Source organism: Ixodes scapularis, unplaced genomic scaffold (assembly GCF_016920785.2).
Source record: "Ixodes scapularis isolate PalLabHiFi unplaced genomic scaffold, ASM1692078v2 PGA_scaffold4__175_contigs__length_147842914, whole genome shotgun sequence".
Taxonomy (NCBI): domain Eukaryota; kingdom Metazoa; phylum Arthropoda; class Arachnida; order Ixodida; family Ixodidae; genus Ixodes; species Ixodes scapularis.
Genome location: NW_024609879.1, coordinates 95,567,071 through 95,583,128, shown reverse-complemented (window position 1 = coordinate 95,583,128; position 16,058 = coordinate 95,567,071). Strand labels below are relative to the sequence as shown.

General features: G+C 47.6%; 1 protein-coding gene across 1 annotated transcript in view; it reads left to right on the top strand.

The window, feature by feature from the left end:
• Positions 1-16,058, top strand: part of LOC8043430 — a 183,889-nt gene that overhangs the window by 79,315 nt on the left and 88,516 nt on the right. The gene's annotated exons all lie outside the window — the stretch shown is intronic.

Sequence of the window (16,058 nt, the reverse complement as noted above, 5' to 3'; positions counted from 1 at the left end):
TCAAATGTATTGTTAAGATTACTTTTTTCCTTTTTTTTGTCTGTGAATAGCTTAGCATGATGCTGCTTAGCTGCCAATATTAAGGGTCTGTGGTCTCGTCAAGCTGCAATGCTGCAGCCTTTTTTTTTTAGAGCGCAGCTCTTAGGGGCCCGTTTCCGGCTTGAGCGGCGTCGCCGTCGCCGTCGCCGTTGCCGTCGCCGTCGCCGTCGCCGTCGCCGTCGCCGTCGGCGTAACCGCGCGGTGCATCATGGGAAATGTCCCATAATGCACCGCGCGAGCCCCCCCACCGGGGTCACGTGACCTCGTGGGGGGTCACGTGACCCCCCCGAGGTCACGTGACTCCCCTGAGGTCACGTGACCCCCTCCTCAAGGTCACGTGACCCCCTCCTTAAGGTCACGTGACCCCCGAGGTCACGTGACCCCCCGAGGTCACGTGACCCCCGCCGATGTCGCGTGACCCCCGATGACGTCATCGTCACTGATGACGTCACCGGCATCCCCATCGTCATCGTCATCATCACTGATGACGTCACCGGCATCCACATCGTCATCGTCATCATCACTGATGACGTCGCCGGCATCCACATCGTCATCGTCATCATCACTGATGACGTCACCGGCATCCGCATCGTCATCGTCATCATCACTGATGACGTCACCGGCATCCCCATCGTCATCATCATCATCACTGATGTCACCGGCATCCACATCGTCATCGTCATCATCACTGATGACGTCACCGGCATCCACATTGTCATCGTCATCATCACTGATGACGTCACCGGCATCCACATCGTCATCGTCATCATCACTGACGACGTCACCGGCATCCGCATCGTCATCGTCATCATCACTGATGACGTCATCAGTGACGTCACTGATGTCGTCACCGGCATCCGCATCGTCATCGTCATCATCACTGATGACGTCATCAGCGACGTCACCGATGACGTCACCGACATTCGCATCGTCATCGTCATCATCACTGGTGAAGCCATCAGTGACGTCACTAATGACGTCATCGGTACCCGCATCGTCATCGTCACGGATGACGTCATCAGTGACGTCAGTGATGACATCATCGGCATTGGGGGTCACGTAACCCCCGAGGTCACGTGACCCCCCCCCCCTGGTTAGTTTACCCCCCCCCCCCCCCCCCCGTGCCCTTCCCTCCTCCTCCTCAAGAGCTGCGCTCTAATTCGGCGTTACAGGGAGTTGTAAGCGGCTTTCATTTTTTTTCTTCCCCAGCTCCTTTATCTGTAGTTGTACGTGGTGAAAATAAATTGGTTCCATGCGATTTTATTTTATTTGACGTTCCTACTGGGTTTTTGTTGTGTAATTGTGCCAACGTGATGCACGTTAAAGAGCCATCGCGGTCGTACTGCACCGAATGAATTGCTTCCCTACAGCGCTGAACCGCCATATCTCAGGAGCAGACCGACCTCTTAATGTAGAAACATACAAAACCCTTTTAATTCTCTACTTCGCCTGGTTATTTCTTTCGAGTTACTGCATCACATAAATAGACTTTCCCGATTTCCCGTAGCCTGTTCACTTTCTAGCAAATACCCAGGAGTCCAGGACTAAGTTTTAACTCGACTTTTTGGGACACTCGTATAGTTTGGCGCTGTGCCGCAATGTTTTCTAATGTTCTTTACGAGACGCGTGCCCCGTAAATTTGGTCACTGGTAGGTGGTATTTACTGGCGGCCATAGCTGAGTGCGCGACTGCTGAGCGCGTGTTTACGACAAGCTTTCACAGTTCTTTTAAAACGTGCACTCCACACCATCGAGGTTGCCGGTCTTAGCAGCTTATTAATGTGAGCTCGTTCCGAACATGCGCTCTGAAAAGCGCCCACAAGTATGGCGTTCAGTATTGCTACATGTAAAAAAAAAAAAAAAAAGAATGATGGATGGATGCAGGGCAGGGTTCAGTCTTTTTAATGAGGTAGTGGCTTGCGCCACCGGCAGTCCCTTTAAAAGGTTAAAAGGGACGCCAGCAACTGCTCCAAGCGCAAAGCTATTTCGGGAACTCCCCGCCGACGCTCAATATCCGTTATAGATTTTCAGATTTTTTTCCCCCCGTCGAAAACGACCTGTGCTTTCAGAATGGCCTACTATCCCCAGCCTCGAAAACCTTCCCTCAAAAAGACACAAGAAATCAATCAGAGAACGAGACGGATGTTCGATTGAGCGCTGCTGCTTCGACCAGAATTCAAGGGCCTCAATTCAGAGGGAAATTTCCCGGCGAATGGTCCTCCCCGCTGCCACGGGGACGAACGGTCTAAGGAACGGTTGAACCGATACCACGTAGAAGGCAAGGCCTGCCCATGACGTCATCCTTAGCGAACCCGCGACACGCCCCAAGCAGCAAACACACTCAAGTTCAGCGAGACTTGGCCTAGCGGCAGACGCGTGCGTCTTGCTAGGAACAGCGTCTCAGCTGAGACTGGGGGAAAGGAAGCACCGCCGAAGCCAGCGCACGAGCTGACCGGGGTTCTAGGAGCGTCTCAAGACGCTCGCACGCCCCAGCCTTTGCACTGCATGGATCCACTGGTGATGACGTCCCGGGGGAAAAGACGCCTGCCTTGCCTTTTATGTGATAGTGGCCAAACCCAGCGGCGAGTGCGTAAGTGCGCGCGTGACGTGACCGTGTCTCGTCAAGCTTAACAAACACTTTCGTGCCCGTATAGCGTAGCTGTGGTCCCATTAGGAGGCCTTACTCGACAAATATTGCCAGTCCGTCCATTAAGGCGTGAAGGACGAGCCCTTCTGCCTACGAGGGCCTCTCAAGTCTTCTCCAACGCATTGGCCCGCTCGTATGATCTACACGTGCAGAACTTGTGTTGGCTACGCTTACAAGACTTTGACCCCTAAAAAAATATTGTGCGTCTAATTTCTTGTAAAACGTCCGGAGAAGGTTGGATTGAATCAGTAACAGCCCCCCCCCCCCCCCTCCCCTTTTCCAAGAAAAAAGGAATTGCAGGCTGGGTTCAGAAGAAGGGGGAGCGGGGGGGTATTGGTGGGGTTCCATGCTTAAACGAACCTATCCAAAAATGGCGAAAAAACCAGCAGACGCTCCATTTTTTCCCTTCAGACGCTTCCTACGTTCCTTACCGCCGAGCATCATCCTTCTGTCGCTCATCGTTAGAAAGTAAAAGGGTCTCACTACTTCGAATGAAGGTACAAATGCAGCAATATACAACTGACACAAAATGAATCGTTATGGCACATCGGAAGCGCCTCTACCTTCTTTGAAGGTGTTTTCATCTTCTTCTTAAAACTAGTACAACCATAACTTAGAGCTCTCGAGAAGCTGTTCACCCTCTTCAGGTAAGAATTATGACGCAACAGCTCGCGCGCGCGGAACAAGCCTCTTTTTTTTTTTTTTAATGCACCCAGAGATCTAATTTTGTCTCTACTCTTTTTTTCTTTTTTTTTCTTTTCGGACCTTAAATCTGCGACAACCCAGTACGCCCGCTCGTAGAAGGTGCGGTCAACCCGAGCACAAGATCCTCCAGAGTTTCATCATTCGCTATCGTAAAAAAGCGGATATGTGCCGAGCCATTATTGTCGACGACGACGACGCAGGTGACGCAGACTGCGCCGTAAATATACGCTCCCCCCAAACGGTCGTCGGGCCTACGGAGGAAAACATAAAATCCGTAAATCCACGGCGAAGAAAACGTCTCGCGGTTGTGCGGACGCTGCGACCATTGCGGAGTGTGCCACGGCCACTGCCGAGCACAGGCCGCAGCCGGCGACGTTTATAGCTGCACGCGATATTGTATGGGCGCCATCATTTTTAATTATGACAAGTCGGATTAATGCCGCGTGCTTTCCAGAGAGAGATGGCTCGCCCGAACATCGGAGCAGCGCCCTCCCGTGTGGCCCCGAAAACTTTCATTTCTTCGGAATGGCCTATGGAAAAGTGTTTCAGACTTTTACTTGTTCGAGATGGCTCGAAAAGTGTTTCGAACTAACGACGCCCTTGGCACCCATTTTCTGTCGCGCCGCACTCACTCTTCCTTTGTCTACGTGTACCCTGGCTTTCAAGGGAAAATATTTTTACGGGCTTACTTTGCCGGCTAGAACGCCGCGTAAAAGCGTCGCGCACGCAGGTTTCATCGGCGTCCGCCAGGCGTCTTTACAACAAACCCGTCTTAAAGTGTAGATGCACTCTTTGAGGCGGTGATTTGGACGGAATTAGGGAGTTTTCGTAAACCGCTTCTCTCCCTCCGCTAAGCTACATTCGCAACGAAGAGTAATAGGGAGTTTTAGTAGACCGTGTTTCCCCCTCCGCTAGCCCTCCGCTACGAAGAAACCGCCACTGCGCCTGCGCGCCGATGGCCTTGGCTGTAGAGTTCCGGGTAGCGGAGCGGCTGAGCGGAGCGGGAAACACGGTCTACTAAAACTCCCTATTAGCGAGTTTTAGTAGACCGTGTTTCCCGCTCCGCTAAACCCCTCCGCTACCCGGAACTCTACAGCCAAAGCCATCGGCGCGCAGGCGCAGTGGCGGTTTCTTCGTAGCGGAGGGCTAGCGGAGTGGGAAACACGGTCTACTAAAACTCCCTATTAATAGGCAGTTTCAGCGGAGCGTTACCGCTGGCGCGGTCACAGTGCCAAGGTACGGCTCCTGGCAACGGTTCGAAGTCACACCGTCAGCATCCCTTGAATGGCGCTCCGTACGGCAACGCTATGGTAAAAACACCCGCTTATATTAGAGTAAGCCTACCATGTGCCAAGCTTACCGTCAGCGGACGTCACCCTGAAAGTAGGGTTATTCTTTTTAACATTACGAAGCTTACTTTCATCGTTGAAAGATTGCAGCTCTCTATCCTTTTCAAGTGTATACCGAGAAAAGGTTCGTTGATGTTCAGATCATTTGTCTATTATTTATATCGAAGAAGTCACGGGGCAGCTTAAGAAACGGAGGGCGTGTCTAGTCCCAAACAGCCTCGCGCGCGAGCCAATCAGAGGGCGGCATTTGCCGGACACCTATGAACGAATCGGGAATACGCCGCACACTTGTAGTCAGTGGCTCGAAGACCTCCATATAATTTATGCTAGCAGATTCATCGTTTCCTCATTTTTGATGCGTTTTCTATCGGAAACGTTCCCACACTATACCTTCCAAACGTAGAGTCTTCGAATGCATTCAATGGAGTGAATGCTGAGAAAACGGTGCCCACGCATTGAGCTATATCGGCACTCTGTTCCTCGCTTTTCTTGCGAGCCATCTTGGAGCATATGTGAGCGGGCGCAAGCGGTGCAATTCGGAAATGCCCGAGCTTGATACGCGCTGTAGCTTAAAGCTCGGACGATATTGGTTTGCTTTGTCTGTTTTTGCAGTCCTCAAGTACGGAACAACCGTTTGGAGCCATTTCGAATACAACTTCGGACAAGTGCCAGCAACGACAATTAACAAGTGTCGTTGCTCCAAAGCGAAGTTCACTTATTCGTCGGCGGGTGGGATGGCGAAACTAAAAGGGCCGGGAACCGGGACAACAAAGGCGAGACAAACAAAGTGCTACCATCGACTGAACTAATGCGGGAAAACACGGAAAAATATATATGTAAACCTTCTACTCCCAGTAATCACGCAACGTGCTGAAAGATTTTTTTTTTTATTTTTTATATAAATGTAATGACGGTGCACCGATACATTGTGCTTCGCTGGCAAGACTGATGCTAAAAGCCTCGAAAATCTCTCTTTCAGTTTTGTTTTTTTGCTCGCCTACAATCTTTGTTCCTCCCAGCTCAGGCTGGCAGTAACTTTTGCGGCAGTGCACCGCCAAGTGGCCCGACAGTTTTCGCTTTGTTCAATGGTCGTCCTCTCTTTCATTCAGGCATCTGTCGGTTTGGCAAGTGTAAACGCGCTCACACGTTGTCGGGATCTGATAGACCAGCGACGTGGTGCATATTTGCTTCGAGTATCGCATCTTTTGAAATGGAAACGAGTTGTTGGGAAAAATATTACTCGCTGTAGCAGAATGGAAAGGTGGGCCAGTTGTTACATCGGTGATACTAAACGCGTCAGGGAACAAACGGGGCTGTTTGTGCGCTACTTCGACTCTCTTTTATGAAGGCCATGATTTTTTGGTCTTTACGTTGAGATGAACGTCGTTCCCTCGTTTGCTCGTAGCAGAAGCCCGCTCTACGCAATCGCTGTTCCCTGCCGGCGTCTGATTGGCACGATGCAAAACCTCAGTGGGACGCCGTTTTTGTTCAGCTGACGTCTAGCAAACGTATGTCTTCTACCATAGGTTGGATGAATGGATGAACGGTATGGTATGAACGGGTAGATCGGGGGCGGTAGCTTGCACCCCTTAGCCTAGAAACATCTACAGCCCTTCGAGTATTGCTATAAATTGGCAGCGACATTTTTCCCCAAAGTCCTCTAATCGATGAGATACAGTATTTAAGGTTCGATCGTTTAAGATCATTTAAAAGACATTAGACCGTCGTTTCGCGAAGTGAACAAGAACCTTCACTTGCATCAATATCCCCGATACATTGAGAGGGAACCTGGCTTCATAAGTCACGTGACGTTAATTTCCCCGATAAATATTGCGGGGGAGACTAAATTGGTGTCTGTCACCCGACGTCGATTTTCCTGGAGAATTTATCGGGGAAATCTTATTGATGTGTCACGTGTCGCCACTTGACGTCAATTTTCCCGCTAAATTTAGCGGGCAAATTGAAGGTGCTCAGGTCGCGTTTTCCTGCCAAATCGTTTTCCTTTATTGCATAACCCACGTTCATTCTTTCTATCGTCCGGATTCGTTTACCAGCGTAAAAAAGATAATTTCAGTTTTTCGGGGAGCTTCCCTCTCTGTTCTACAAACACATCACGATCAGTAACCGATAAGGCGTTTTTCCTCTCTGCGCAAGATGACGACGTAGACCGTACTCAATGGGTGCAGGCAGCGCGCAGTGATAGAAGTGTTGCGCCATTTGCACCATTTGCACCAAATTGGGCCATGGACGAAAGTCTGCTACGTCTTGCGCCAACATGCCATTTTTGCCGAGTCACCGCCACACCTGCGCCGAGATGGGCTCAAAGAAATAATAATGTTTTATTATTGGTCATCTCTATTATTCGGAGAAGTAGACGGAAAGAAAATTCTACGAATATGAATTTCACGGCGTCTTTATTCACCGTATAATTTGTTTTGTCTTATGTCAGAGCACAGTCGAAGGCTCGAACATATACAACCACAAACTCAAATACTAAAAGCGCGAGTCGCGGGACATTCGCTGCACTCGATTGGCTTAACCGACGAAAAAACACGTAAAAGGAGATGACGAACGCCATGATGTCGCGCTTTGATGCTGCGAATCAACCGGCCAGAACCGTTGATGCTGGGCATGAACTGCTCTGGCCGGTTGATCGCCGACATCGTCTAAATTTCCGGACGATGTCGTCGATATCAGGAACTAAGGGTCCCGAGAAAACTTTGCGAAATCGTAGGATAGCCGATTGCGGCTATTGCGATGAAACGAAACGAGGGTCTTGTACTCCTGATGAGATGGCTCGAATCCCGTGTCTGCCACATGCCTTCGTTCCGTGGCTGCGGAGGCACTTGCGCGGCTCGCGTCAACCTTGGCCACCTCTCACCAGCGTGAGCGCGTCGAGCTTTGCTGCTTTGCACCGGAGTGCTAGGAGAAGCGACTGAGCTGGGGGAGCGCCTGTCCTAGCGCGATAGGCACGCAAATTATTCTCAGAATCATTACAGGTAGAACTTCTTTGTCCTAAATGTAAATTAATCTCTAATATTAAAAAAAAGGAAGAAACAACAGCAGAGAAAGAGAAGGAAGAAAACAAGGATCTATATATATATATTTGGATAAATATTGTAGTCATGGTAGTTCCCGTGCAGCTGTCGATCGAAAGAGCAGCGGACTTTTACGTAACTCTGGTTCCTACGCCGCTAAAGAACAGTGTCACTTTTAAAGCGCAAGTGTAGGCTTTTAGAATATTTTCGGTTGGATGTTTTTGCAGTGTGTGGTATTAGAGCCTCGAGTCCGGGAGTTTCATTAAACTTGCGGGGCGCATTTTTATTGCTAGACTCGTTAGCGGATATGCTACTTCTTGCTGGTATTTTACATAAATTATATTTAGAAGCTAAACGAATTACCGAGTTTAAAATGGCGGTGGAGAGAGGATTTATCTCAATGAAGTGTTAAGCGATGATTCACTTTTCAACCATTTTTTAATATCCATTGCAAATGAAACCTACTCTTGTTAGAGCCCCATTTAGAAAGACCGTGTTGCTTTTATGCCCTATCTATTCCTATCACGAACGATAAGAAGTAATATACTCGAGTATCAAAGGGGAACCTCTGACGCAATATCACGAATGAACTCTTTAAGATTCAATCCCTTTTTCATTTTTAGGTGATGTGCAACAGATGTTTGCATCTGCTCCAAAAAGCGTCAGTGGCTGCACCAAACCAATATTTTGCCTGCTACAGAACCTGCTACAAAAACTCAACTGCCGCTTCCATCCCTGAGACCGTGAGATATCGCTCCAACAGCGGCGCCATAATGGCGTCTCGCACGCAAGTGAACGGTGCTGTTTTTTTAAATCTTACCCAAATGGATCCGACTTACTGGTGAGGGTCGCGTCACGCGAAAACACAGATTAAAAAGCGCTGGACGCGGGTGGATTTTAGAACAGGGTCAAAGATGCGCACAAAAAGACAGGGACTGAGAAGAGAAACACGTAGACAACGGACAAGCGCAGACTCACAACTTACATATATTTGAAGGAAGAAGGAAAAATAAGTACAATCGGCGGAAACAGCTCGAGCGAAGGCCACACAGGAACGGGGGTACACGTTTTAGTACATGTTGCAGAACGCCAAAGTACGAAACCTTTACCGTACAGTAAAATCGAGTAAATTTTGGAACACAACCCGGATGACATCGCTCAGATAACTGTAAGATGGCCGACCTCCCTGAGCCTCAGCGTAGTCTCTTACAGCGCAGTCTGCTTGGTTCGAGCTCTACGCCGACACGCCGTTACCTCAAATGAGAGACTGTTCGTCGTCAGGCAACGAGAGTAGCGACGAAGACATCGACGGTGAAGGCGCGGCTTGCGCGGGATTTGGAGTTTTAACATTGTTTCAACTCTCAGTTTTATTGTTTCCCTCCAGGGGAAAAAGAGGGAAGCTAGCTATAGTTAGCTAGCTTCCCACTAGATAAAACGTCGAGGCCGGGGGCGTCCCCAACCTCGATGATTTATCCTTTCATATGTTCGTATCGTATGACACATATCTGTCTATCTTTTGAAATATAGATGTCTTGGCGTCATGTATATTGCTAAAGCTGATTTCTCTTGCATACTTCCCTCTGAGTTCTCCTGCTCTTTTTTTTTTTTTTACTCTCTTTACCACTGAACTAGTCTGCTTAGCCCCATCACTATAGCGTCTTTGAAAGTCAGCCTTGGGATTCGGTTCGTTCATTTTGTATGAATATTTTTACGTATACTTTCATGCCTATAGTTGTTCGTTTCAGTTAACCTTTGTTCAAATTTCAAGTTACTCGTTGTCCCTGTCGAAGGACGGTCAAGCCATGTCCCTTCATCATATGGTCCCATACGCTCCCCCGACGCTTCTTTGTTGAATTCCCATAAACTGCTGACGACAAAGATGGCACCATCTCTCCCATACACCACTTGATATTTATTACAATTCCACAGTGCCTTGAGTTTCGTCATACCTTCATGTATTTTCCCCTTCCTAGTCATATTTATTTTACTCATTGACCTCCATATATTTGTATTTTTCAACATAGTTCATCACAAATTGCGGATTTGTAACTTGCAGAAACCAACGAAGAAAAGACGGGCCAAAACAGCTGTCCCGTCCCTTCCTGCGTTTGTCGTTTGTTTCTATAAGATCAAGCGGAAAATGTCTTATTTTCTGGCGGTCTTCCAAGACCTTTCGCTTCACATATCCGGTTAATTCCCGTCGTGGAATTTCGGACATTCGCCACGAGTGGTAGGCACCATGACCCTTTTCTTAGCGTTGTTGGAAGCCTGCACAATGGCAGACACAAGCGCTAGCTCCTCGATTGCGCCTCGACTGCACGAACCCTGGTGCAGCGGGGACAAAACCCGCTGGTGCGGCGTTCCGCAGAGCTGGTTGGAGAACGAAAAACCGCGCCTCGCGAGCTTCCCCACTGGAGCAACGGTCGAGCGTCGGGTTCCTCGGGTCCTGGGTTCGAAACCCCCTTGGGGCCCTTCAAAGTTTTGGTCTGTCTTCTATATTTATACACGTATCACTCTCCCGCGCATTCACTTCCTGTAACGGAGCAGCATTTTTTCGCGGGTGCTGCCGAAAAAAATGCAATTGCATTCAAAAGTCAAGGACAAGAGCACTGTTCGTTTTTATTTTTCCTTGTCCTGTTTCCTGGTACTTTAGTGTTCTGATGTTATTTGCCCCTAATTTCAGCCTTGTAGTCTACCACACAACAACAGTATTTAGGGCCAGAGGGCCACTTCCCTCTTATTGTTTAACCAAGTTCGTTATACACATATACGTACACGACACTACTACCTTCTTCTCTAGAAATTATATCCACCAACTAACGCATGCATTAAATGATTTCATGAATACGTCTCGTCAACACACAATTATTCTCTGGGTTATGACATTGTGGGGGGAGGAGGATTGCAGAGAAGTTGTGTCTTTTCTCACAAACCCGCAGATCTGTTCATCTTCGTGACGTTTTTTATTGGAGGGGCGAAAAATCCCCACCACCCCTAGGCGTAAAAAAAAAAACAGTTCTTATTACCGCCGATAAAGCAGAATTTACTGAAAGACGTCCGTGCTATTCCTATCCCGCCTCTGGGTTTTCTGGATATGATCAAAGTGTAACCTAGTGTCTCTGACATGACGTACGCCATGCCGGTACTCGGAACTATACTCCGTTTGCACTAATGGCCGGTTCAGACACTTGCGTTTGAGTGCGTTTGACAGCGTTGCTTCGAGAACCGAAAGCGAGTCACCGGCACATCTGTGCTTCGTATGAAGCGGGGAATCCAATTCAAGGAATCATCTTAGCACGCGATATAAGCAGCAGGGATGTCCGGGTTTCTCGCTGCCGCAACGCAGTCAAACCTAACTCTCTGAACCAGGCTCTACCGTAAACGGAGACTAGTAAACGCGTTCAACCGTACGCAGGCTGTTCGGTCAGCATTCACCATATAGGACGGCACTCCTCCAGGAGCGAGTTGTGCTCCGCTTCGCCGCTCGAATTGGCTCGCGGAACTCATAGATTTCTCTTTCTCTCTGTTTCCTTTATTTGTATTCCTCCATTTTGAAGCTGCAAACGTAAGAAAGAAACGATAATATACGAAAAACAAATTCAGGAGAGGCGCGGTCTTAGCGTCTTATTATGCTTGACAAGTTCCTCGCACATAAAGTTTTTTTTTTTCTCCTTTTTTTTGAGTGATAGATCTGCAGACTGCAACCACACGTTGCCGCTGTCTCGGCGTTGTCTACCATTAATTTAAGTAACCTCTTTCCCACATCCCATCTGGTGCATACAAAGAAAAAAAACGCGCTCGCACATTGGCGTTATGCAGTCGGTATACATTTGAAGTAGCTACGAAGATATGAAGCTTCGGCTGGGAGAATAGATTGGTCTAAGCAAAGATGGAATAAAAAGAAGTTAAAAAAGCTAACGTTTCTTTTTTTTCGTTCTCACGAAAAGAAAAAATATATATATTAACGACGGGAGAGAGATGATAGCGAAAGATTAGAAGATATTCACTCGCGAAAAGTGATTCCCGGTTCTGCCATCCCGACCGCGCTTCCACATTTTGGACCATTGCTTAAAACTTTTTTTTCTACCCTTTGAAGCCCGGCAGTACATCACGTCTATAAAGACCAAAACAAATTTCAAAAAAAAAAAAAAGATAAATTAGCAAGAAAAGGAAAACGAAGTATAGGTTCGAAAATATATTTCGCGTTAATGTTTCCACCCTCACACAGCGACGTAGACTTCTTCACGCTTCTCTCTCTCTCTCTATCGTGCGTGCAGGGTAGAAATAAAAGTCGTTAACGCGGAAAATGAATAATGATCGCGAGGCAGTCCAATCAATTCCGGCGTCAAATGTAAGTTAAAGCGAAAAAAAGAAGCCAAGAAACTTGCTTTTGATCACTATAGTACTATATCAAACATGGCGAAGTTTGTATTTAATTTTTGTGATTCCATATAAAGGTCTTGGTAACGAGATACGCTGGATGCGATTTAAGGAAAAAAAAAAGAAGACATTTTTGTCATGGTCAATACGCTTCGCGAAGTTCTCACAAAATCTAATTGTAAAAAAAAAAAAAAAGAAAGAAAACAAGGCAATTAGCGTGTACGTTTTCTTAAAGGAAAGAAAATACCTATATTGGATGTGCGTGCCTTAATGCACCGCATGAGGGGGCAAAAGGTAATAAAATTAAAAATGAAAGGTTTTTGTCAAAAATTGCTTCGGAAAGAATGCTCCAAAGTGTCAACTAGGAAAACAAAATTGCGCCAAGGGGTGGGGAAATATTATTTCGCGTAGAACACATTTTGAAATAGAGGATAATACCCTCGCAAAAATCTCCATCAGAGTTATCGCATTCTGGTTCAGGTGCTGCCATATTTTTCTAATAAAAAGAAACAGGAAAAGAAACGCAGTGGCGTTAACATTCTCAGTACATGCAGAAACCTTAGAATTGAATGGTATGCCTGACAGCACGCAGGAAGTCCTCAGTTGCTGTCGCGTCGTGCCAGCCGCAGTTTCCTCTGCTGATATTTTTGAGACGGCGTTGTAATTGAAGAGAGCTGACTTGCTCCTTTCTTTTTATGAAAAGATCCGACTCGGTCATGGGCATTTAAGGTTATGGTCGATCACTCGGAGTGTAAGGCGTCGTTGGCCCTACATGTTATTGGATGGCTTACGGGTGTGACCCGGCAACGCTTCCAAACTTCCTATTCTCCGCTTCACGCCGAAACGTCTGAACGCAACCCTCTGTTCCTTATTTTTTGTTTCAGAAAAAAAAAAAAAAAAGAAAAGAAACAGCACCCAAGAGTTTCGAATGATGAAGACCGCCCTTTTCTAAGCGCCGGCACGGGCATTCTTTTTACAACAAAGTTTTGACACACACACACGCAGCACTTCAAACCAGAATGCAATTACCATGTTGGGGGAAATTTGCGAGTTGCGATCCATTCCAAAGTGAGTGATCCATCCATTTCAAAGTGAGTACTCTGTGAAATATATGTTTTCTTAACGACCACTTTTTTTTTTCTTTGACACTTGATACTATCCTTTCCGAGTCATTTTTTTTTCGACGGCTTTTTCTTTACCCATCCCGTTCAACTAACAATTATGGGTTCACCGAATTTACTGAAAAACTAGTTCTGTCCGGTTTGCATGGGGGCCTTAAGAAATAATAATGAAATATTTCGTAAATTTGGCGGGAACACGTCACTTTTTCTTTTTATTTACCTCTTTGGTCCAGCAGTGATTACAATGATGGAGTCTGACTTCATGCTCGAACCAGATGCACCCTGATTAGCCGCGGTCACTGCAAATACATCATACAAAAGAGAGCAGGCACTGTCTGAGCCTGTATGATGGTCAAATTGGCCGTACTCTCTGTGGACATATTCCAAGCATGTACGAAGCTGCTTCGAACATGCTTCACGCTTGTCCGCGCATAATAGACCTCTCGCAACATCGAAGCGATCCTTGCGGCCTAGTGCCGCGCAAAGCATCTTGGGAACCCAATGGCCGCGGTGTCGATTCTTGCCGACCTAGTTTCACGACACCCCGTCATAAGCAAATACGGTTCGCGTGTTTTCGAATACGCGACTTTCCTTACTTTTATATTACGGTAGGTGTTACCTACTAATACAAATAGAATGCTGGGACGCGTTTTAGGGGCGAAGCTCCTTAGGGTGTAGCCTTGTCCGTCCGGCGTCCGTGCTCACATCGATCTTACCTAAAAAAAGGAAAAATGTTAGCGCAGTCGACCGGATTTGAACTAGTGCGGGGAGACCCCAATGGATTTCTAGTCCATCGCCTTAACCACTCGGCCACGACTGCGGGACGAGTAGGGGACTCTGAGATGTGGTAGTAACTCAAGAGCTGGGGATGTCATGGATGAAACGTTGCATGTAGCCACTCAACGTTTATACAGGAGAGGGCGCTGGGGTCAAATACGTATATAATCGCGTTAAACTTTGCTGGCATTGGCTCAACGTTTATAGACCAGAGGGCGCTGCGGTCAAATGCTGAAATGCGTATATAACCACGTTCCATACCACACAGTATCATCAGCACCACCAGAGCTTCCCCCCGATCAACATCATTTTTCGGGGGGCTCCCAACGTACCAGAGTTTGTGCGCATCTAAACGAAGGAAGAGGAAGGGCCGATCAGCCTGTTTCGTCGTCTCAATGTCCTAGGCTACTTAAATGATCCGCGACCCGGGAGGGTGAGCTGCACTCTGGAGTTGTGGCCAGGCTGCCCAGAGAGGTATGGGACGGGCCGGCCGTACCCTTGCTCCTCGCTAAGCCTCGGCGGGTCCTTACAGCTGCTGGCGGTCCCTGTTTCGACGAGGGGACTCAGGAAGATGAATGGATGCAATAAGCGAGCGCTGACTTTTGTTTGATGCAGTGCTGAGAAGCGCTACTTCGTCAATGCGGCGAAAGAAATCTAAACCATGCCGCTCTTATCCATGGCCACAGATGCCCCATAATGCAACGCGCGCAGTGTTGCTTGCGAGGATTTTGGGAAGTAGTCTATTCTGGCATTATGTGTGCAACAAACACTCTGTGGTTTATTTATTTATTTATTTATTTTTTACGATGTATGTGGAATATGACAACGGCCTTGGAGAGCCAGCTTCCGAACGAACCGTATACACCTCTCGAAACAATCCACGAGGCCCGCTTTCTATACACTAAAATTCACATTGAAATTTATGTTGACAAAAATTTTACAAGATGTCGGATGATACGAGCTAAAAGCCACCAAAAAGGCGGCTTGACTGGGTATGCACACCCCCCCCCCCCCAATACACACACACATAAGCGCACCAGAATTAGCACCGACATAGTTCATAAATAAGTTATATAAGGCATACTTGCAAAAAGACTGGTAATATTTACATAGCAGACACGAACCAATATATGTCTTAAATACAGACTTGGACGTAGTTCATCTACTCTACTCAAACTACTGTAGTTTAACTACTTTTCCGAGTAACTTGGTAACTTTCAATTACAACTTTATTTGAGTAATTAGTCGTTTAATTCAACTACGTTTTACAGGTAACTTCTACTCCATATTACTAACTACTCTTGAAATCTAGTGATAATTTTGCTCACCACAAAAGTTTGAGTGCAGAAATAAATAAGACGCCGGCAGATGCAGTGGCATTTCCGAACAAGCGACGCCCTCACATTCCGTTCCCACGCACTTATACTCAGCAACTGCGGCGTCCTTGGACCAAGGAGGCGACGAGCAGCCAAAAACATAACACCGGCGCGCACGAACGCAGGCAGAGATGCTTAAAAACCTTCGTCGGGTATTGACCTAATCCGGTAATGCACGCAGGCGCCGCGCCTCCCGCTGCAACCGTAAAGACCGGGACACTCCGGGGTTTGTTGTTTTCATGTTGTCTGCCTTTAGTGAGTTCTGCCTCAAGCGGTTTGGGGGTTCCACGAGAGGCACCACTGGAATGACCTCGCAGCTGGGCGCCTGTTCCCATAGTCGCCTCGTCGTCAGCGCATACTCCCTTGCAAAGCCGGACTCGCGCAGACGCGCATAATCCGTTCAAAGAGAGCACGTTCCATCTTCCAGCTGCAACTGTACGAGCGCCGATGCTTGTTCACGTAATCCTTCGCGTCCTTCCGACCTTACACGCCAGAGAGACCTCTTTGTTGAAACGTTTTGCTTGTCAGGCGCGTCAGGATACCGTAGTCGCCGGCGAGGATTGCGAGTCACCCTTGGGAGATGCGTTTGTTTGATCGTCTTTATAGCTTGGCTGGGTACGTCTTTAG